We start from the raw sequence: 22281 nt of genomic DNA on the forward strand, positions 1-22281 counted from the left end.
GAGTGAAATTCCATTTTAATTAAAATATTTTGATATAAAGAAGGTCAGTCCCAAAACAATGCAGCACTGTCATCTTCTTGTGGGGGAGACATTTAAGAACAGACACTCAAAGATGAGGCAGAAAGGTGTCTCTTGTGGGTGATTTAATATGAAACACTCCCCCAAAGAGCACAATAGTGGATTTATTCTCAGAAAGAGGGTAAGTGCATTTTGGATGAAACTATGCTTGCTTCAGGCTAAAGGAAAGATTAGTTACTCCGTCTAGGAACATCCCACTGTCTGATATGACAGCAGTCTTTCAGTACATGTCAGCAACTGGTGACGTGTTTTTCTTTGCTAGGAGATTAGTTTTTGAAATCTTGAGTCTTTCTGGTTACACTGATTGGACGCGAAATCCTGCGGTGAAAACAGGAAACTGTGCAATAGTACAAGAGTAATGTTAGGAGCCTGGACCTTTTCTAACAACAAAGATTTGTGACATAGTTGATAGAGATCACCACTTTCATTGTCAACTGGTGAATACAAGATAATTCTTTGGGACTTCTGTGTGGCGCCTCATTTTTTCCCAGCAGACAAAACTTTATATGCATTCATTATTATGTAGCCTCTCCCTCTGCTCTAAAGCTCCGGTGTCAAATTGTTAACATGTCCGATTTTGTTCTCGCATCTGCGGGTGGTTGATTATCACGGCTCAGTCTGACTCATTTTCTCCACAAGTGTCTGCCTTCTCTGCTCCATGCAGACATCTGGAGGCCTTTAGGTCCAGCCCCAGTACTTCACAGGTCAGAGACACTTTACACAGCAACCCAAAAACACGTCAACAACGACAAATTATTGTCAAATTAGTGGCTGCTTGGTACCTGTTATTTTGATAATAATAATATTAATTTATAATATGCTTTCTAATGGTAGAAGCTGTTAAAGCAGACAGTGTTTGAATGGATAAGATAAATTCCATTTAGTTGTTTACTGTTTGGTGGGAGTTAATCAACACGGCATGTTTGCAATGCTGAACCCTAGATCAGTTTGTCCTCTTCATGAATCCACATACCAGTGTGTATTTTTGTTTTTCTGCATATTTCATTGGCAGCAAGGTGGTGCAGTGGCTAGCATTGCCATTACACAGCTTCAGGGTCCACAGTTTGTTTCTATATTCAGGTTACTGTCTGTGTGGAGTTTTTTTTTTACAAGGAAGAGACAAATTATATATGTTAAAACAATTGTTTTTGTAATAGCATAACAAAGCATTAAGTGTAAAGGCCTGCACACATGGTCAGAGAGAGGAAACATGCATATGATAACTTTGTTTTGTAACATTTGGTCTTCATAAAGATAATTATCATTTTCTCTCTCTCTCTCTCTCTCTGTGAGTGTGTGCGTGTACGAGCACAGATTCATTTTTCTGCCACATGTGGTAAGAGTGCACAGTGTGTATGTTAGCGTGTCAGTGAGTAAGTGCATACATGTGTTTGAATGTCCATCTGAGATTTTTTTTTTATATAAACATTATAAAGCAAGTTGTTCAAAAGCATCCTGATTTGTTAACACTCAAAGACCATACACACATATTTTCATGAAACCATTCCAATACTCAGAAAGTTTATAGATATGGAATATCTGGCCATGATATTTAGAAATGTATGTAATATAATATCAATATTGGTGTAGTAGTTGAAGTTGCATATAGCTTCAGTTCTGTGAATGCTATAAATGATGTGGTACCAATGTGGGCACTGATCTGAGACCAAAGGCAGAGTAAAACTCTGGATAAGTGTGTCTACTAAATGCTGTAAATATATTAAAATATGCAATTAAACTTTGACAGTATATTCCATATATTAAAGTAATCCATGTAAATTATATGATTTAAAGTCAATCATGTGGAGGTTTACATTAGTTAGTCTTCTTATATGTAAATTTACACACACTCAGGAGCTTGAGTAAGGTACCATTTTTTTTTTAATTTACAGGACTTTTCATGACTACCAGATTTCTTGTGTAAATGCTCATATGAATAATTTATGAATAAATCCGTTCATATCCTGCTTGATAAATGATGCTCAATATTTGCAAAAAGTGTATCTTGGGTGCTCCAAATTTCTTTATCATTCATTTATCATTAATTAACAGGTTTGCAAGCAAGGAGGACAATTTTCAAAAGAAAAAAAAACTTAAGAAAATAGAAGAACCTATTTCAACATTATGTTTTTTGATAGCTGGCAAATGGCTATTAAAAAGTAGTGTTTTCCTGTGAGGGATTATGTTTGGACTATTATGTATTGTGACGTGTATGCTTTGTGGACATGTGCTTCATATTTGGCAAGATACGAGATGTTTAACTAATAAAGCCTTTGCTTTCCTGTTTTTCTTTCTATTGCTTTTTCAGGGGTAATGCACAGTGGTGTGTGTGTGTGTGTGTGTGTATTGAAGGGAAAGAGAGGGAAAAAGTCCGGTCCCTGTCCTTGCTTTACCCCACTGAACCTTTTTGCTGGCTTGAACCCAGTCCACAAAGCCTCCTGGTCTGAACTTCTTGAGCCTAAAAGATTCAGAGATAATGGCAGACGATGAGTAGAGAGGAGTAGAACCCAAAGCTCCAGACCAAATGAAATAATGGGAGCTGTATTAGCTGGTAAAAGTGTTAAATTAACCTTTATGTCACCAGACTGGAATTAGTCCTATTGTCCAGTTTATCACTCTCCTGCTCATATTTTCATGGGAGTGTTCTCCTTGTCTGAAATCTTAGTCAGGCAATAAGCAGACATGCCTCATTTTTCAAATCGGTCTGTCTAAACAAGGATGAGTGCATTCTTTTTCACTGAGATAAGCTTGTGTTAATTTGTAGTTATGGTGACACAAAATGACACTATAAAGCTTTCAGAGAAGTCAACATCCTAATTTCCTAAAAAGTATTCCTAAAATTCATCCTAAAAGTATGAATTTAAATGAAAGAAGGCAATGTGATAAGAAAAGGTATGAAAAATAACCCTGCCCCTAACCCTAACCTTAATCTTCACAGCTTCTTAGAGAAATGGTGCAAACTGTTGGAAGTGAAAATACACAAAATAACATACACAGCAATCACAAACAGCAGTGTAAATATACAGTTACATCATAAAGAAGACAACATTTTTTAGGCCAACCTTTAGTGTCTGGGAAATATAATTACAGTACAAGATATTTGTGTACACAAGGGCCTCATTACTCAGGTGAGAAAATGTGCTGTACAATGAATTAATTATTGTTAGTGGATACAACTCAAACTGTGTGAAAAATATACTTTATAGTTTTTTATTAATAATTAAATCACTCACTCACTTTCAGTATTCACTTTATCCTGATCATGGTCACAGTGGATCCCAGCAGCACTGGGTGTGGGGTGGGAATATAGTCTGGATGGGACACCAGCTCAGGGCACTGTGCACACACACATTCACACAATCATTCATAAAAAACTTTTATATATATATAGTATTATATTCATATCATAGCTATATTATAGCTATGATGTTTTTGCTAATATCTATGTATGTTGGAGGGAATTGGTCAGAGGTTCACATCAACTCAGTCAAGCACTTAAAAAGAGTATTTTTTTTCCACTGGACTTAAATCTCAAATGAAATTCTTTTACAAAATCTTCCTGGGATGTGTCTGAGAAAAGATCATTTGACTACAAAAGATATAATTAAATGAAATAATTTTTTTTTCCAGGAACTTTAAGAAGCAGATTATGACGTCTGTGCACTTCAGTCCATTCATTCTATCAGTGTTTGGCCAGGGTGAATGAAATTTTAATATGGTTTAAGTAGTGTCATAATCACTTTTCTGGCACCCACACAATCCTCCACTCTTCCACATGTGCTAACTCGATCTGAGATGATTTTCTTCACTCAGATACCTAACGTCAGCAGTAGGTTATCTTTTTTTATTTCAAGCGGTATGACGTAGCCAGCCATTATTACTTTCATTGTTGCTGAACAAACTGTCAAATACTGCTGCATGGGACTCCAGACAATGTTAGATTTTTTTTAGGTACAAACATATATTACATGTACATTTATTTTCTCTATAACTAATAAATATATACACTTACCAGTGTGGGGCATATGCCCAGTGTGAACCTTCAAACACTAACACTGCAGTCTACAGCGCTTTGCCAATGTTTTTAGGCTGCCACAAATGGAACCCATCATAGAGGTTGGCAACAATCCACCCAACCAGATGTGCACACTCTGTAGCGTGAGTAGACCATTCTCCTCCATTCTCCATTCCTCCTACTTCCATCATTCCTCTGAATTTAATGCAGTTTCATATAATATACCGTATGCAAATATCTTGTATATCTTATTGCTACTTACATGCGAGTTCATTTTCATAATTGTTGACTATACTATGTGGTATGTTTTAATGCGTACTGCTTATGCTTGTGTCTTTATATATAGGACAAGAGCAATAATCTTCTCATTTTTAGTCCAGTCATGGTTGGACTGATAAACTTTTGTGATAAACCTATTGCGTCAGTATAGCAATTAAATTTACACGAAAGGGACACGTTTCTGCCAGGTTATTTTGTCTACAAACCCAGATAATTGCATCAAACATGCGATATGATATAATCATTTTTATTTACCTGAGCATCTAATGATGATTAAGAACCCTACACTGATAAAACTGTTAATTTACTGATTTCTAGAAAATAAACATTGCATGATATTATGGCACATGTGAATATAAAGTGGCTTTATGCCTATAGCTGACATTATAATATCACCTTAATCAGCCCTCTGGATTGAATTTTGATCTTATTTTCTTTCTCCTTCTAACGGGCTCCCAGTGTAGGTAGTATAGCGATAAAGTTATACGACCCATACCAAGTAAGCTGTAGCAAAGGTCTTTTTTTTTTTTAACAATGCAAGATGCAGCATCTGCCTGCCAAATCACCAAATATGTCTATCCGGACAGGCTAAAAAAGATCTGTTGAATGTAGAATTGGTCAAAAAACAGGTAATTTGGTCTGTTTCTCAGGGGAGGAGGGTGAAAAACACTGGCATGGCAGATGGAAAAAAAACCCACAGAGGAGCATCTGCAGTTGATGGAATTATTCTAGGTCACCATGTAAATTTATTCTTTTCCAAATAGGGCTAAAGAGTACCTGAGTCCTTTGTGAAAATTTGTGTACTGGAGGCCCAGCACCCAGCCCTTGAGCTGTTGACAGCCTTGAATTGAAATCAATACTCTCAAGTGTCTGCCACAGTCAGTCCAGAGTGTCTGATTATCTGGTACCCTGTGGCTAGTGGGTAAATACTACAGTAGTGCTGTTTACTACATTGTCAGGATTTCTTTTCCTGTACAGTGTCACTGACAAGCTGCTCTGCTACTCTACTACTGATTCTAACTCTGGAGATCAACACCCACAATAAATCATTATTTTGGCACTTTTGAAGGATGAAATTGGATGAAGGATGGTATCTATGAAACCATCTATGGTAATCTATGGTAATCTATGGTAATCTATGAACTGTAAATTGTAGAAGAAGGACAGCTGTCTCTCACATGAGAAAAAATAGCACAATTTAGAATATCATCAAAATGTTAAATTATGCAATATATAACAGGCACAGGTCTCCTTGAAAGTTATGCAAAAGATTCCACAATATTTTTGTAGAGGTTTCTGCACATAGATAGAAATGCAAACATAAGTAATATGTGCCACTGGCTTCGCTGCCAGATTGTAAGCAGAACAAAACCACAGGCACCAAACATTACCAGACAACAGATAAAACCCCTTGTCTGGTAGTGGTCGGTGCCTGTGGCTTGTGTTCAGATCTGCATTTATGGGAAAGCTTTGTGCCTGGTCCAACACTGACTAAATAGGAGAAGGCCATTATAAACTGTTTTAAAGCTTCCACAGCCTAAACCAGGCATGAGTGCCAAACCAAAAGCTGACTTGGATTTGCTGAACAAATTCCTGTGCAGGAAGTAGCTGTGACACAGCCCCACAATTAGAAGCTTTCCAGAGGAGGGTGACAACCTGATAATGACACGCAATCACAGCAGGGTGTCAGAACTGGTATTAGCTCAGGCCTTAAGCAAGCTGCTGCTGCAAGTTTAGAGTTTTTGGCTGTAAAACATCTAGCCAATAATTTTGCCATTTTTGACATTTGGGGGTTACCTTCTGCACTGGAACAAAGAATATAGTTAGAAAATATACAGTCAGGTCCAGAAGTATTTGGACAATGACAAAGTTTTTGTGATTTTGCCTTTATACGCCACCACAATGGATATGAAATAAAACAATCAAGATGTGATCGAAGTGTAGACTTTCAGCTTTATTTTAAGAGGTTCCACAAAAATATGGCATTTACCATTTAGGAATTACAGCGATTTTCAACAAAGTACCTCCATTTTCAGGGGCTCAGAGTCGTGGCGTCCTATTAGTTTTGTAGCATTTGGCTGAATGTGAGCGAGAGTATAGCCCTATACACCTCAGAATTCATCTTGCTACTTCTGTCAGCAGTCACATCATCAATAAACACCAGTGAGCCCGTTCCATTGGCAGTCATACATGCCCATGCCATAACACTGCCTCCACCATGTTTGACACATGATGTGGTATACTTTGGATCATGAGCTGTTCCTTTCTTTCGCCATACTTTTCTCTTCCCATCATTCTGGTACAAGTTAATCTTGCAAAGTCTAATCTGGCTTTCCTGTTCTTGAATGTTACCAGTGGTTTGCACCTTGTTGTAAACCCTCTGTATTTACATTCATGAAAGCGTCTCTTGATTGTAGATTTTGAAAATGATACGCCTACCTTCTCCAGAGTATTCTTGACTTCTGTTGATGTTGTGAAGGGGTTTTTCCTTCACCAAGGAAAGGATCCTGCGATCCACCACTTTAGTTGTCTTCCGTGGTCTTCCAGGCCTTTCGATGTTGTTGAGCTCACCAGTGCTTTCTTTCTTTTTAAGAATGTACCCAACTGTTGATTTGGCCACACCTAAGGTTTTTGCTATCTCTCTTATAGATTTATGATGTTTTTTCAGCCTAATGATGGCCTCCTTCACTTGCATTGAGATTTCCTTGGACTTCATATTGGTAGCTCCAGTCGAACAGCTGCCAAATGCCAACTCAATACCTGATATCAACTCCACACCTTTTATCTGGTTCATTTGTCTTGAAGTAACAAGGGAATGGACCACACCTGGTCAATTAACTTCTTGTCAGTCAATTGTCCAAAAACCTTTGAGCCCCTGGAGGTACTTTGTTGAAAATGGCTGTAATTCCTAAATGGCAAATGCCATATTTTTGTGAAACCTCTTAAAATAAAGCTGAAAGTCTACACTTCGATCACATCTTGATTGTTTTATTTCAAATCCATTGTGGTGGTGTATAAAGGCAAAATCACAAAAACTCTGTCATTGTCCAAATACTTCCAGACCTGACTATACATGTGTTTGGTCCAAATGAATACAATATGATTTGTGAAAGTAAATATTTTAAATAGAGTTTTTGATCATTAGATGCTGCTGGTAAGATCAGTGTGTGGAAGTGCTCATGTGCTCATTTCACACAAAATATGTTTTTTAAAAAGGGGAAATGTCACTATTTTAAGTCTGCAAAACACTGCTGCTAAAAACAGGATTTAGTGTACCTGTCAGACAGCTCTGGTAGTGATTTAGTCTTTGATGACCCTAAAAGACTCAGGCATGTTTTTATCTATTACACAATCATCTGGATCAGAAAGATATGCGGGATAGCCAATTGGTGTACCATGAAGATCTAACTGGAGTTCAGGTCATTAGAAGGGCATCAAAGGAATCCAAGACTACTGTCTCACTAAACACTTTATATAGATAAACATGCACATGACTACTGACCAGCCATTTTTCTGGTCTGGTTAGGATCACTGCTGCACGGTAGATGTTTGATGTCCAGGCTCAGATGTTGTAAATGAAGGAAAGCCCGAACTGTCTCGTATTTGTTATTAGTAAAAAAATGGTACTATATTTTTACAAAGGGATTCAAATATAATATTCCTGTAGGTTGTCACACCCAGCAGCCATTGTATCACTGTGGGAGACTGGACTTATTGTATGCCCTATTCTGAGCCTCACACACCCTTATCACAAAGCTCATCATCCTCTTCAGGACCTCTTTGTGCTCTTTCATGTGCCTTGAATGATTTAGTGTAAACATAATGGTAGTTCATGCGTCATTCACATTTCAGTGGTGCAAAATGGGCAACCGACTCTATCATCATGCCTCCCAGGAAGGACCTCTATCATAGTGGGATATTCAGCAAGGAGATAGCAGATGTAGGATTGAAAAACATAGAGCCCTATTTATTTAATGGGTGCAACATTAAACAGAATGAATCCTACATTTTATGGAGGTCATAATTCATTGCATTGCATTCATGGCATTTTTTTAGATTCCATTTCATTTGCTGTGTTCATATGTGGCAGAGTGGTGCAGCAGGTACTGTTGCTGCCAGGGACTCCAGGGACCCCATTTTAATCCTGAGCTCAGGTTACTGTCTGTGCTTTTGTCTGCATGGGTTTTCTTCTAGGTTCTCTAGCTTTGTCCTTCCTCCCAAGTGGATTGGCTACACTAGTGGCAACTAATTGCCACTAGTTGTAATCGTGTGTGTGTGTGTGTTTGTTTGTGTGTGTGTGTGTGTGTGTGTGCGTGTCCACATCTTGTGATAGGCTGTGGATCCACTGTGACCTTGACTAGAATAAAGCATTTACAGAACATCAATGAATGAATGAATGCCACAGTTATGACCAATAATAAGTGAGTTGTCACTGGGGAGAACTATGTATACCATTTAATTCATGCTTGGGTGGACAGGCAATGAGCAGTTGGACAGGACCAGTGATTGCTTGAAAACGGCATATGACAGTGACCTAAACATGTGAGCAGAGGAATGATCTGTTTCTCTCCATAAATCAACCAAAGAAGTTTAGTTACTCGTCAGTGGCACCTGTGGAAGAAACGCATGAAATCCTCACTACTGCTTTGATGAGGTTTACGATACAGTGTGAAACAGTAGCAGAGATTTTGCCACACTGAATAACTGTGAAGGGAGAGAAAAAGTAAAATACTGTGCTTAGGTTGAGAGAGAAAGGTAAGTCATAAATCACAGCTTGCTATTCTCTCTCTCCAGGTCCAGAAGGAGCACATTTAAAATCCATTAGTGATGGTGCAGCCAGCTGTATATCAGCAATGGTCATAAATTGCTTTATTGGATGAAGTTTCTGCAAAGTGATGAGCTCAGCGATACTGATTTCAAATGGGAGATTCAGGCTGACTTTCAGCATTGTTCGGGGAAGATGACACATGCAAACTAATCTATCATGACTGCTACTGTGAATCATCAAACATATACAGTTGTCTGATATTTCTGTTTCTGATAATACTCATAAATTTTCAAGAAAAAAAGAATGACTACATTTTACTATCCATTATATACAGTAGTCATGCTATTGTTGACAGCAAATTTGTTACTTTGCATTATATGATACTATATAAGGGAAAAAACAAATTAATATAGGTGTCAAATAGTTCTTTCTCCCATGTATTCTCTTCTAGCCTCTCTCTCTCGGTCTATCTCTCTGAAGTCTGGCTGTTTGTTCAGACATATTGACATTAGGCCTCTTGGCCTTTTCTCCCAAGTCACACAGCTGTGTTCAATGCAAATATACAGAGGGCCTCCAACCTTCCAGCTGTGGCAACCAAGATAGTTCTATGAATGCTGTTCCATCATCCAAGAGACTAATCTATATCTACAATGAAGTATCCCAACGTTTGCATGAGGGAAAAAAAATCCAAGTACTAAGCTGGAGCAGTACCACATACCAAAAAGGTGGGAGTGACGCATGCTTGATGTCTCTGTTGCCTGGAGATAGTTAGGAAAGATCCAGGTTCGTCCAACCATGACTCGAGCCAGAATAACATTTGGGTGCTTTAGCAAGTCATACATAAATGGAGGAATGTCCCTAGATTACAGGTGGAGCCCATCTGTAGGTCTAGAAGTTATTCCATGGACAAAGGGAAAATGTTTATTATTCCTAAGCCAAGTCTGGCCCACAAGTACTATATGATATTTATGTAACGTAAAAGAGCATAAGATGCGATATGGAACTGCACACCGAAAGAAGCTCACTTAAACATGGTTGGGTTGTATTAAAAAATTATAATGGTAAACTTGTTTGGTTGAAACGTATGTTTTCCCCTTATACATTTGAGATACATAATGTCCTATATGTAAAAAATATAGATTATACTACATGGTGTAAAAAAGTGAAGACTTGTTATATTTGTGTAAATCTGAAAATAACTTTCACAATTGTGTGACAAAATGTAACAAGAAGTGTAGGAAACAGAACAATCTGTGAGGATGGAGAGTGGGGTAGTTTTGATTAAGTATTCAGACATTACTTTTTATGGACAGACTCTACACTGCTAAAGTATTGTAGAAGATTAAAGTCATGTCAGTCTGTCATGGCAGCTTACCGCCCTCAACAGACTGCATACATCTGTGGCCAATAAAGTTGCATAATTTCCCATCTCTCCTCCCATTCCAGGAGCCTCACTGTATACGTCAATGGTAGGGACAGATGGGGGCGTTTGGATGTTAGACAGAGGAGGAAACGTAGGTTGCAAACGTATGTGAGAAAAATGGAATAAAAACAGACGAATCACAGCCTGTTGAACAAACTGTTCTCTAGGTGGTGCAGGTGGCAGCCAAACAGATGTTGTACATCTGGCATTCATAATGTTGCTTTCACGATAACACATACATTGGTAGTGGACATGAGACTTTAATAACGATGTTCAAATTTCAGGAAAACGTGATTGTAGTGTAAGCACAATGCGTACTTTCAAACATTTATCACAAACATTTACTTGAGATTTGTAAGTAATAGCACATGGCCTTTTATTAGGCTCTGGGTTATACTATACAGTATATTGCATTATCTACTACTGCCACATAAACATAAGTAACATCATCATGAGAGGAACCACTGCAAATTCACTGTATTGAGGAGTTTTTGTTTTTGATATAATTACAAAAAAAAATACAAAGTAGAAAGTAAAATAAGTTGAAATTGAATGAAAGCTGGTGGGTTTTGCATACAAAAAAAGAAGCAAGTAATATGAACATTAACTGAGGCTCTTAACCTGTATCTGCATGATTTTTATAGATCTTTGACCTCCCTGTCAACTATTTAAACTTGACTTGACTTACATTCTTTACTCTCTTCTTTACTCTCTGTATCTTTTTTTCTAATAGTTTCATTGTGGTTACTAAATAAATGATAATAACAACTGTATTTTATGCTTTAGGCTCAATAACTGAATAATAATCTGAGTCCTGTGACATTGTATAAACCTCTCCCACACACACACACACACACACACACACACACACACACACACACACAAAAGTTCCTATGCTGAGTGCCAAGAGGCTCATCAGAATAGCTGTCACATAGTCTGTGTTTTCATAAGTGTCTAACAGGATTTAGCATGCTAACAAACTGGCAATTAAAGTTAAATTTAAAAAAATAATAGGTGTGGAAAAGACCTGTCCATACATGGCTGTGAAATCCAAGCCTACTAAGAGAGAAAAGACCCTGGAGGTTTTGTATAATGCCTTAAAAATAAAAATAAATGATGATATGATTACACTGTTAGGTATATACATATAGAGGAGTACACAGAGTCTTTCCATAAGGCATCAGACACTGCTGGAAAGTGATAGATCTTTCCCAACTCCAATCCTAGAAGGCCAGAGTCCAGCACATTTAGTTATTTCCTTTCTTAAAGGCAAAACTGTTCTGGACTTAGGTCCTTGTAAAACTTCCCCGTACTTTCTTGTGCATGGTGAAAACATGGCAGAGATTCCTCTTCAGGGGCAACAAGTCAGATCCTAAACAAAAGTATGTTTCTTGTAAAAAATTTCATCATATAAGCAGTTTCTTAGCACTGTGTTATTATCTATGAATAACAAAAAATATATATATAACAAAGGTCTTTCTTGCAAGCTATTCAAGTAAGCTATTGAATCAGGCTATTTGGGTGAGGACTCCCACCTGTCCTTTATGATTCTGTTTTTTTTCGGAAATCTTCCAGCTTCTGTATATCAGCTAAGAAGACTCATGTTGATTATTTCTAAAGTGCACATAGAAATATATTCCGAGTTGACTTAACCACTGCCTGATTCTAACCACAGTGTTTCACTCTGAAATTCATGTCAGACAAACAAACAAAATATGCCATTTAAAAAGCAATATTAAATATAAGAATATATCATTATGAAATAAATATTTGTATGAATCGTACATACAAACAACAATGTTTCTCACTGCTAAGCTTCACGATTTCTGTAATTCAGATATCTTAATAGAAAAAGCTAGGAGCTGTGATCTGAGTGCACAAAGTCCGTGAGCATGCCAGTACTGGTAGCTACCTGGAGATCTCTGTGCTGAGCACTTCATTTGGCCTGATTCTATTATTATTGGGATCAGCTGAATCCTACAGTAGGCTGTCTGCCAATTAATGTGGGTGGATCCCAGACTAAGACAAATTTGCTAAGATTTGCAAATAATTGTGGTTGACATGACATAACTTTTCCTGCTTATCTATTGAAATAACGTCAATCAGCTCCCCGCGATGGACTCAGGTCTCATCCTTGGTGTATTCCTGCTTCATACCTAATGTTCCCATGATAGGCTCTGGATCCACCAATTAGCATGAATAGATTACCCTTTTTATATAGAATACTTGTATAAAATAAAATACTTTCTATTTTATTATACTAGAAGTATTTCTAGTTATTAACCATTCTCAATGGATGTTTAGAGTGACTGCTCCCCAATCTGGCACCGGTACCTAGGATATAGTGGAAAGTTGGAAACACAAAGTGAATAGACATATTTACTGGCTGTAAAAATTTGCCTGTGGTTGAGGTCACATTTTAAAGCACCAGTGTTTTTTCTAGAACTTGCCAATAGCATGATTAGGAAATCTGTTTTACAAGTCAGCAGTTTTAAGAACCTATTTTACCCAAATAAATGCCCACCAAATTTTGAAATTGCACATTGAAATTTTAGATACACACATGCACACACACACACGCACACACACACAAGCACACACACACATGCACGCACACACACAATGGATTCCTGTGGCATTCTCAGTAAAATTCCACTAAGCTGTAAACCCAGAGGAAAATGTGCTTTTGAGTACAGCTGGATGGGAATGGAAAGGACCTGTGCCAACTGTGTGGAAGTAACCTACTGGTCCGATGATGGCCTGAGGATGACTGGGAGGATGCCACTAAAGAGGCATAAACAGGTGTGTCACAGTCTATTTATCATCTCATAAACTCACCTTAAGGCATCCGAGATATAGAGAAGTAAAAAAGAAGTGAAAGGTTTCTTAATATTGTTTTGGAACTTGACTGTAATGACTGTAATACATGAGTATAATTTTGGTTATTGGATGATCATTCAAAGATTCAAAGATTGAACTAGAAAAGTAAGAGAGCTGAAATTTTCCCTTTGGTTACTGAATATTGTATGTATACCATACTTAGTTCTATGTTAAGGTTATATTGATGCATGCCTTTGTGTGCATGTGCAGAAACAGTGCCAAACTGAGTGGCATTATTCATGTACTCACCTGCATATTTTATGTGCATCTGGGGGATTAAATGCAACATTCACTAGATTGCACATCAGAGCAAAAGCCATCCAGATTCCAACCCAAACTGTAAAATGTTTAGCAATTTCACGCACAACGATGCTACACACACTGACAAGCTCTTGTAAACCTTTGTGCTATTGTTGTGACTGTTGTCATTACCTGTGTCTCAAATAAAAAATCTCTGACTTTACACTCAAAATTATTTACTAATTTAGAAAATCTAGCATAAGTGCTCTAAATGTACTGTTTGAGATACAATGCTAGTTTGTTTAGTCAGTTGTGGACACAGGTCACATGGTGTTTTACTGCCCCCACTATTTACATTGTTATTGCACCACGCGGAGTATATGCACAAGTGACACTCCAAGAACTGCAGTGTACACACAGGAGGCATCCTGTGTACAAGTATGTATGTGTGTATATGTAACTTCAATCATGGTAATATATGCATTATTAAGAGGTCAAAAGGGTCTAAGCAGTGGATGCACACTGAACTGAAGAGTGACGTGTGGAGTAGTTTGTCAGAGAGAAAGGAAGAAAGAGAAAGTTTGTCAGTAGGGATGAAGCCAGTTCAACACGATGAGTAATGATCTCTGTATAGAGTATGCCCCCTCCAGAACATGGTGCTGTGATGAACTCTTCAAAGGCTTGACCTGTTAGTGTGGAATGCCAGGCAGCCTGGTCCAGGCTGTTTGAAGTCTTCAGGAGAGTGAGGCCTTTAAAAATAACCATCACTGGGTACTGTTCAGGTCATACCTAATGTTTTTCACACACACCACACACAGCCCATCTCAACATTCCACACCCTCTTTCATATACTCCCCATTGAATATGGGGTGGAGTTTCAGTTTACTTTAAAATGAAGTCATAGTCATAAATATGGATATATGCATACATTAAAATGAGCACAAATTTGAACACCTGAAATGATGTTCGCTAAATCTGGATCTGATTCATGAAACTGTCATACAGCAACAAAACTAGCAGTGATTTGACTGCAGCTGCATAATGTAAGTGTTATATTTATATATAGTGCACAATTATTTAGGTATATCATATACGTAGTGGCATTTGGCACTCATCCTCATCCAGAGCGACTTACAGAAGTCAAAGAGCATTAAATTTTACATTTATCTCACTTATACAACTGAGTAACTGAGGGTTATGGCTTTGCTCAAGGGCCCAGCGGGGGCAGCTTGGTGGTGCTGGGATTTGAACTCACAAACTTCCAATCAGTAGTCAAATACCTTAACCACTGAGTCCCCACATAGTACATGACAATTTACCCTTATGTGAAAATTTATGCAAAAAAGTTCTAATTTAGTGTCCTCAAAAATGGCAAATGTGAGCACAGAATGAAAATAAAGTTAGATGTTAATTAATTAATACTATGATGTAGGCATATATAGATGATTATGGAAGGCTGCTCAGGGTTGTTGTTTTTTAATATACAGTCCCCTCTGAAAGTATTGGAACGGCAAAGCCAATTCTTTTGTTTTTGCTATACGCTGAAGACATTTGGGTTTAAGATCAAAAGATGAATATGAAACAATAGATCAGAATTGCAGTTTTCATTATTTATATCTAATGTATCTGTATTATATATTATATGTAAATGTGTTAAACAACTTAGAACATGGTACCTTTTGTTTGAACCCACCCATTATTCAAGTAATCAAAAAATATTGGAGCATGTGACTAACAGGAAAACAACAGCAGTTGATGACAGAATCTTGTGAGAACTGTGAAGAAAAACCCAAAAACAAAGGTCAGTTACATCACCAACAACCTCCACAGGGCAGGGGTGAAGGTATCACAATAAAATATTCAAAGAAGACTTCAAGACCAGAAATATAGAGGCCATACCACAAAATGCAAACCATTCATCAGCCAAATTGGAATTCACAAAGAAATACAGAGATGAGCCACAAAAGTTCTGAAACCAATATTAACCTCTACCAAAGTGATAGAAGGGCCAAAGTGTGGAGAAAGAAATGATCTGCTCATGATCCAAAACATACAAGCTCATCGGTCAACACAATGACCCAAAACACACTGCCAATACAGCAAAGGACTTCATGAGGGGGAAAAGTGGACTTCATGAAGAGGAAGAAAACCCAAAACAAACAACACCCGAAAGAAGCTGCAGTACAAACCTTGAAAAGCATTACAAAAGAAGAATTTGCAAGAGCTTGGTGATGTCAGTGGGCCGCTGGCTTGAAGCAGTTATTGCAAGCAAGGGATACGCAACCAAATATTAAGTGTCATTTAGTTTAAGACTATCTGTTCCGATACTTATGCCTAAAAATTGAGGAATCTGCTACCAAAGGTGCCATGTTCTAAGTTGTGTAACATATCTAGAGTTAAGTATCAGGACATGAAGACATGAAATTCTGAGCTATTGTCTCAAAATCATCTTTTGATCTCAAACCCAAAGGTCTTCAGTGTATAGCAAAAACCAAAGAATTGTCTGTTCCAATAATTATGGCGGGTACTCTATACATAAAGCTGTTTAAGGTTGAAATAAGGCAGAAAACTGAACTGCTTTCCAGCCTGATTTCTTGCAAGTAGTCAGATTTAAGTAAAGATTCATTTATTAATAGAGAGGAACAGACCAAAATGAATAAAAATGTGTCTGATATGCTGTAGTGATGATATGAAATAATGCAACAACTTCAAAGAGCACATGATAATATCCATACAAGAGTCCACATTCATATCAGTGCTTCATGGTGCCTCTTATACATAAATGCTCCTATTACTCAATTGAAGGACTTAATGAGGTAATAAAGATCCACATCTGCAGATTCATATTTACAAATTAAATGATGACAATAAACCCTATTACCTGTATTTTAGTATGAGGTTCCCATATGTGCAATTGTGATTAGCAACATTATTTGCTATTTTTATTGTTATTACTCATATGCCTAATAGTCTACTTAATATATTTGCTGTAATTATTTCTGATATTGATATCACTTGATATTTGATTATTTAACTTCTAATCAAGTATTTTTTAAGTTGTTAAAATGTTACACTCATATTTAAATGCACTCCATCCAGAAGTTAACTTACTACGATGTAGTCTGTAAGAATTTGGACTGTGGACAGTATTTTGTCTCTGTCCTCCATCAAACTAGATTAGAAGCCAGAATGTTAGGATGCTAACAAAGAACAATGTTTCACTTTTTATTTCCTGAAAAATGTCCTGTAGCCACTTTATTAGTATTGATTTGTTAAAATGTCTTCCAGATAGTTTTGAAGTATTTGACTGAATCTGAACAGTTAACTTCAGCAGATTTCAGTAAAGACAAGGGAGATAGTTTAACTGGAAGACTTACAAACCTAAACCACCATGTTCCACAGTTTCTTTTTTTTTTTCAACTTTTTTTTCACTGTTCCTCCCTGTCCCTTGCTGTACTTATGCTTATGCTATGGGTTATGCTGATGTACTCTCCTTTTGTGGAAGTTATTGACGCATAATTGTCGAATGGAAGCATGGAGTCCAGAGGCCAATGCCACATCTATTATCAACTAAACCTTTGCCAAGAAACAACAGAGCAAGTGTCTAATTATTTTCAGGTTACTATAATGTGACATCTGTGATGTATGTAAGTTTTATAATTGTATTAGGAATATTAGGAAAATACACATACAAACCTTCCCCTTCAGAACTCATAGTATCTGTCTTGCTAATGGTTAGGTACATTTTGATTGGCAGGTTGCTGAAGGCCTAGCAGTGAGGTAGGTGGAGTCACAAGGCGCACATTCAGCAGAAGAGGTGTGAAACCCACAGTGAGGCAAACACTGGCTCAGTATCTAGGAGACAGCAACAGTAGACCCTCTCTCCTTCCCACATGTTGCGGGAAGAGGCGTCTGTGTTACAGGTAATGTCGTCGTGGACACGGTCTTTGTTGACACGCACACTAAACAGCAAATCCTCAATCATGTATACCATAACACAGATGACTTTTATCATGTATACCATAACACACATACTTTTATCATGGTACCTACAAACCCATGCATAGACAGTGAATAGCCAAACTGATGCTGGGTTCAAAGAGGACAGCAATTTTCAGCACTTTGTCATGAAAATCTACAACATGGCTCAATGTAAACAAAAGAACTAGACAACTTCATTTCTGTATTTCTCCATTACATACATAAACAAAGGGAAGATTGATGAGCTTCAAAGTGGAGTTGGATGTTGCTGACCCAGTAGAGTCCAACTGTGAAGCTTGTCCATCACTGGGTTTCTGGGAAGGCACTGAGCATGCAACTGGATTTTAGCACACACTGACTTGCTGGAAGTGGCCTGTGTGCCTGTTTGTGCAGCTCTAGCTGTCTCTGTTTTGACATGGTTTATAGACATCTGCATGTATGTATGTTCACCAAGTGCATACTTGCAATAAAAGTGTTTACGTATTCAATGTTTACGTGTAGGAATGTTTGCATGACCATGCAGATTCACATGTTCACCACCCACCTACAAACACACATAGACACACACACATGCAACTTGGTCCTAATTAGCTTGCTGAGGGCAATTTCTTAGATTATCACATCTGTGCTGAAATCTCCAGGGAGATTTTCCCATGCTTGCTCCCAAACAGAGTCAAACCCTGCTCGGTGGTAAATTAAAATTGTGGAGCTTTCCAGGATGGAGCCTCATAACCCATGAATCCTGCCCATAGATGACGTCTCAAGCCCCGTTAATGGCTCCTCCAGTGCTGTATCTGTTTCATCCTGTGTGCTAAACTACTTTGATTTCAATGCCTTGCTGTAGGCACACACCATACAGCCCATTCCAGGTTGAGTGTTCTCAGAGCAGATGGTATGGTATTTATGGGCCTTTTTTCCTGTACATGCAAGTACGTCACTAGCTTTGCGATGATGCCGGTTCCAGTCAATTAACACTACAACCTTTGGCCTGAAGAGTGTTAATCTACTGAGGAGTGCTACAGAAGCCTACAGTGGTTTTCTTTGTAAAGTATACTTAGTCTATCAGCATTAGCTAATGCTCAGGACTGCATCATCAGTACTTTTGAGTCATTCAGCCAGTTATTCAGACATTGATCTTAATTCCGTATCAGAGTAAAAGGTTTTCACTAACAAACTGAAGATTTAATACCAAAATTGCACACATCAATATTCAGACCTTAAGCGATATTCAGAAGATGCATGAGAGTTATGTATGCAGATGGTGGAGTAAAACATAGGTATGTCTCAGTTACATGCGATTCTGGCCTTGAACTAAATTAATTAGTAATAATGAAAATCTATCACATCTAGAAAGACATTTCTATTTCTAGACTTGGTATTTAAATCTGATGCATTGCAGCCCTGTGTTTGCTGGACTGTGGCTGTGGTTATGCACTGTATATATTTATATAGCTGCAGTCTCATTTTATGTTTTTTTAACTCCATTCCTTGTGACATCAAAGTATTTCGTCAGCTCTCCTGAGCACTTCAGACTCAACTGCTAGGATCACCTAATGCCCTGTCACAAGGGTCACTGCTCCTTCACCGCAGTTACAATGGGTCAATGTCTGACTGACGTTATCGGAGACCTGCCACTGAGCTGCAGGAGTCAACATTTTGGTGGTGTCCATGGTGATTTTCCCACCTCTTTTTCTCTTGCATGTGACTCTCAGGATTGCAGGAAACATGGAGAGCTAATTGTTTGTGACAAAACGTGTGGAAAGCAAAAAAAATAAATAATTATAAAAATCATTATAATAATCCATTATAAAAATCAATCATACTGTAACTTGTGATGTGGTTCCCTTAAACTGTTGCTCTCATGAAAAACATGATATCAGATACTTTTCAGCAATAACTGAATCTCATTCACTAATTTTTATGCTTATTTTTGCCTTAATTCACTGTTTTTTTTTAAATATTGTCAACCTTTAATAAAGAAAAGCCTACGTGCTTTTAAACATGTAGGTTGAATGTTAAGTCGGTATTCCCTAACTCTATAGTTTTTTGTGAGACGGCTGTGTACAGGGATTACAAGCATTTTTTAAAGGTGTTTGCAAAGATCAAGGCAAAGTAAAGGTCAAGGGTGGATACAGATTGACCCTGTCTTGCTCAGAATGGACACTGCAACTGATGCTCGGCTGAAGTGGCGCATTCTTTCATGCATTCCATGCATTCTGTTTCGTCTCTTTTGAAGAGAAGTGAGAATGACAAGATGAACAAAAAAGGAGCTTTCGACATGGCAACCACTACTCAAAACACTGGTTCTTTTATTTTGTTGATTTGCTTTAAAACACACATTTCCTCAAGAATACAATGTCCTTCTTTGTGCTCAGTTTCCATGTGTGGGTTACACTGTGTGTGGCAAAGGATTATCATTTTCAGTTGTCTTCAGTGGCTTTATTTGTAAAGTATAGTCTGTCTTCAGCATTTGTTATTGCTCAAAACTGCTTCGTTTTCAACTGAACCAGTGAAAACTTTGCAAGTGTTTTTCAGTTGTTTGGCTTGATATTGATCTTAATTCAGTAACAATGAAAAGCAGTTTTAACTCCTTTACCGCAAGTGCACCTTTGAGTGCTTGGCCTAAAGGATCAATGCTACACACCAATATTTTTGTAAGATTGTGGTAAGAGGTGTAAGGAAGAAGGGCCACTTTAAAACACAGCAGGTTAGGCTTCTTGCACTTCTAGATATTACACAATTAATAAACTCTTAATGTTGTTGCAAGAATGTCACTGTAATGGCCTGGTATCTTCCCATGTGGTAACACAACTAATAATAAATTCCCATTGTACCTGTCAAGGAGCTAATGTCATTATATGGACTGCTGAATACATTCTTGTTCAGGAAACCCCTCAGCATTTGCAGGTAAACGAGAGCAAAGGAGGAGAGAGGATTAGAAGGGGGAGGGCAAAAGCGGTGAGATGAAAAAGCAGGAAGAGCAGTGGCTGATACAAATCAGAGTTGCAGACAGATGGAAGAGAGCCCGCTGGGGAGCTCTGGGAGCCTGAGAAGGCACATGAGAGGGAGGAGGAGGAGGCAAGGGAAAAGAGGAAGGGCTCAACAGACAGGTACAGGCTGAGAAAAAAACAAGGACATGAAAGGAAAGTGGAGAAGGGGGCACACGCTCATAAGTCTTAAGCCTACCTGATCACAAGGCGCCCACCGCCAGACAATGGACCCAGTGTGTGGCTGTGTGAGGGAGAAGGGAGTTCTTAGTAGTTTTTGCCCTGGCATACCTGAGTAGAAAAAAGATAAGATCCAAAGGGTCTCCTCTTCCTCCATCTACTGTTCTTCTCTCTATCACTTTTATGTTCCCTTTTCAAGGCCTCAGGAGATTAAAGGTTAGTGCTGATAAAAAAAAAGGAAAAAACAGAGGGGTGGGGGGGTAACATACAGGAAGAAAAAATGGAGAAGAGCAAGGTGATAAGAACAATGGTGCATCTGTTCATGGCCATATAGACTATGATTGCAGTGTGTGTAAGAATAGTCTTGCTTGTATAGTACTAATGAAGGGTAGAGAGTACAACTGGAAAAGACAATAGAATTGTGCAGTTCCTTTCTACTTGTTGTGCTTTTCCTAATATGAACAGGAACCTTTTGTGTGTGTGTGTGTGTGTGTGTGTGTGTTAAATAGAAAGAGGTGAGAAGACTGTATATGTCTTTTTTGTAGGAAATACTTTTTTTCGTGATTCTCCTAACATAACATACAAAGTAATGTACACTGAATGTAAGCTATGCTACAGCTTTTAGTAGATTCAGTGAAATATGAAGTGGCCATGTTGCGCCTGATGAAACTCATAGAAATATAACTCATGCCATAGCTGTCACTGAGAAGAAAGATGAAGAGATAACCATAAACCAAGAGAAGCAATCACAATGCCCTCAGTACCCTTTAGAAAGTTCCTTTCCTAATTTCTTTAGGTCTCTCTCTCGCTCTCTCTCTCTCCTCTCTCTCTCTCTCTCCTACGCTTTTCCTTCAAGCCAGATTCCAGTCGCTCAGGCTGAGACGAGGCCAGATCCAGCAGACTGATCCTCCAAGATCTTGTCAGCACCAGCACTCAGAGACACAGAGGCGCGTGCAGGCTGTAGTAGCTATTAATGCTTCACATACATATACAGTATATTATGGCTACTCACACATGCATTATGATCATGAATGACTCTCTCTGGATGAAGAGCAGTTTTAAGATATCGGGCATCAATGGTTTGTTAGTTAGCTGGCAAAACTCTAAGGGAGTGTAACACGTGTAGCTCAATAAGGCCTACACTTCAAAAGTGCAATGATTGTACATTATTAATTGTTCCTGACACATAATTTTTACCAGATGTTAGACACATTCTAAATCATTTTGTAAGCTTGAACAGTGTTTGGATTTATAAGGTTCCACCAGGATGTTTTTGGTCATTTAAACATCAACTGACATGTAATATAGAAGATCTCATGATATAATTTATAACTCATTAAGAAGTTTTTGTAGCCTATTTAGATTCAGTCGTTTTAAAAAGGTAGATGTGTCACATACACATATGATACCCCCAGCCACCAGATGTCTCCGTCTTCAGAGATTTCAGTGT

At 38.1% G+C, this 22281-nt stretch overlaps 1 long non-coding RNA gene across 1 annotated transcript; it reads right to left on the reverse strand.

The window, feature by feature from the left end:
• Window positions 1-1676: 1676 nt before the first annotated feature.
• Window positions 1677-20970, reverse strand: LOC128317564 (uncharacterized). The gene is made up of 3 exons (XR_008301055.1): window positions 20851-20970; window positions 3316-3414; window positions 1677-2536 (listed from the first exon to the last, which is right to left on the reverse strand). It is a non-coding gene; the product is annotated as an uncharacterized LOC128317564 (long non-coding RNA).
• Window positions 20971-22281: the final 1311 nt, after the last annotated feature.

The sequence above is a fragment of the Pangasianodon hypophthalmus genome, chromosome 26 (assembly GCF_027358585.1).
Source record: "Pangasianodon hypophthalmus isolate fPanHyp1 chromosome 26, fPanHyp1.pri, whole genome shotgun sequence".
Taxonomy (NCBI): Eukaryota; Metazoa; Chordata; class Actinopteri; order Siluriformes; family Pangasiidae; genus Pangasianodon; species Pangasianodon hypophthalmus.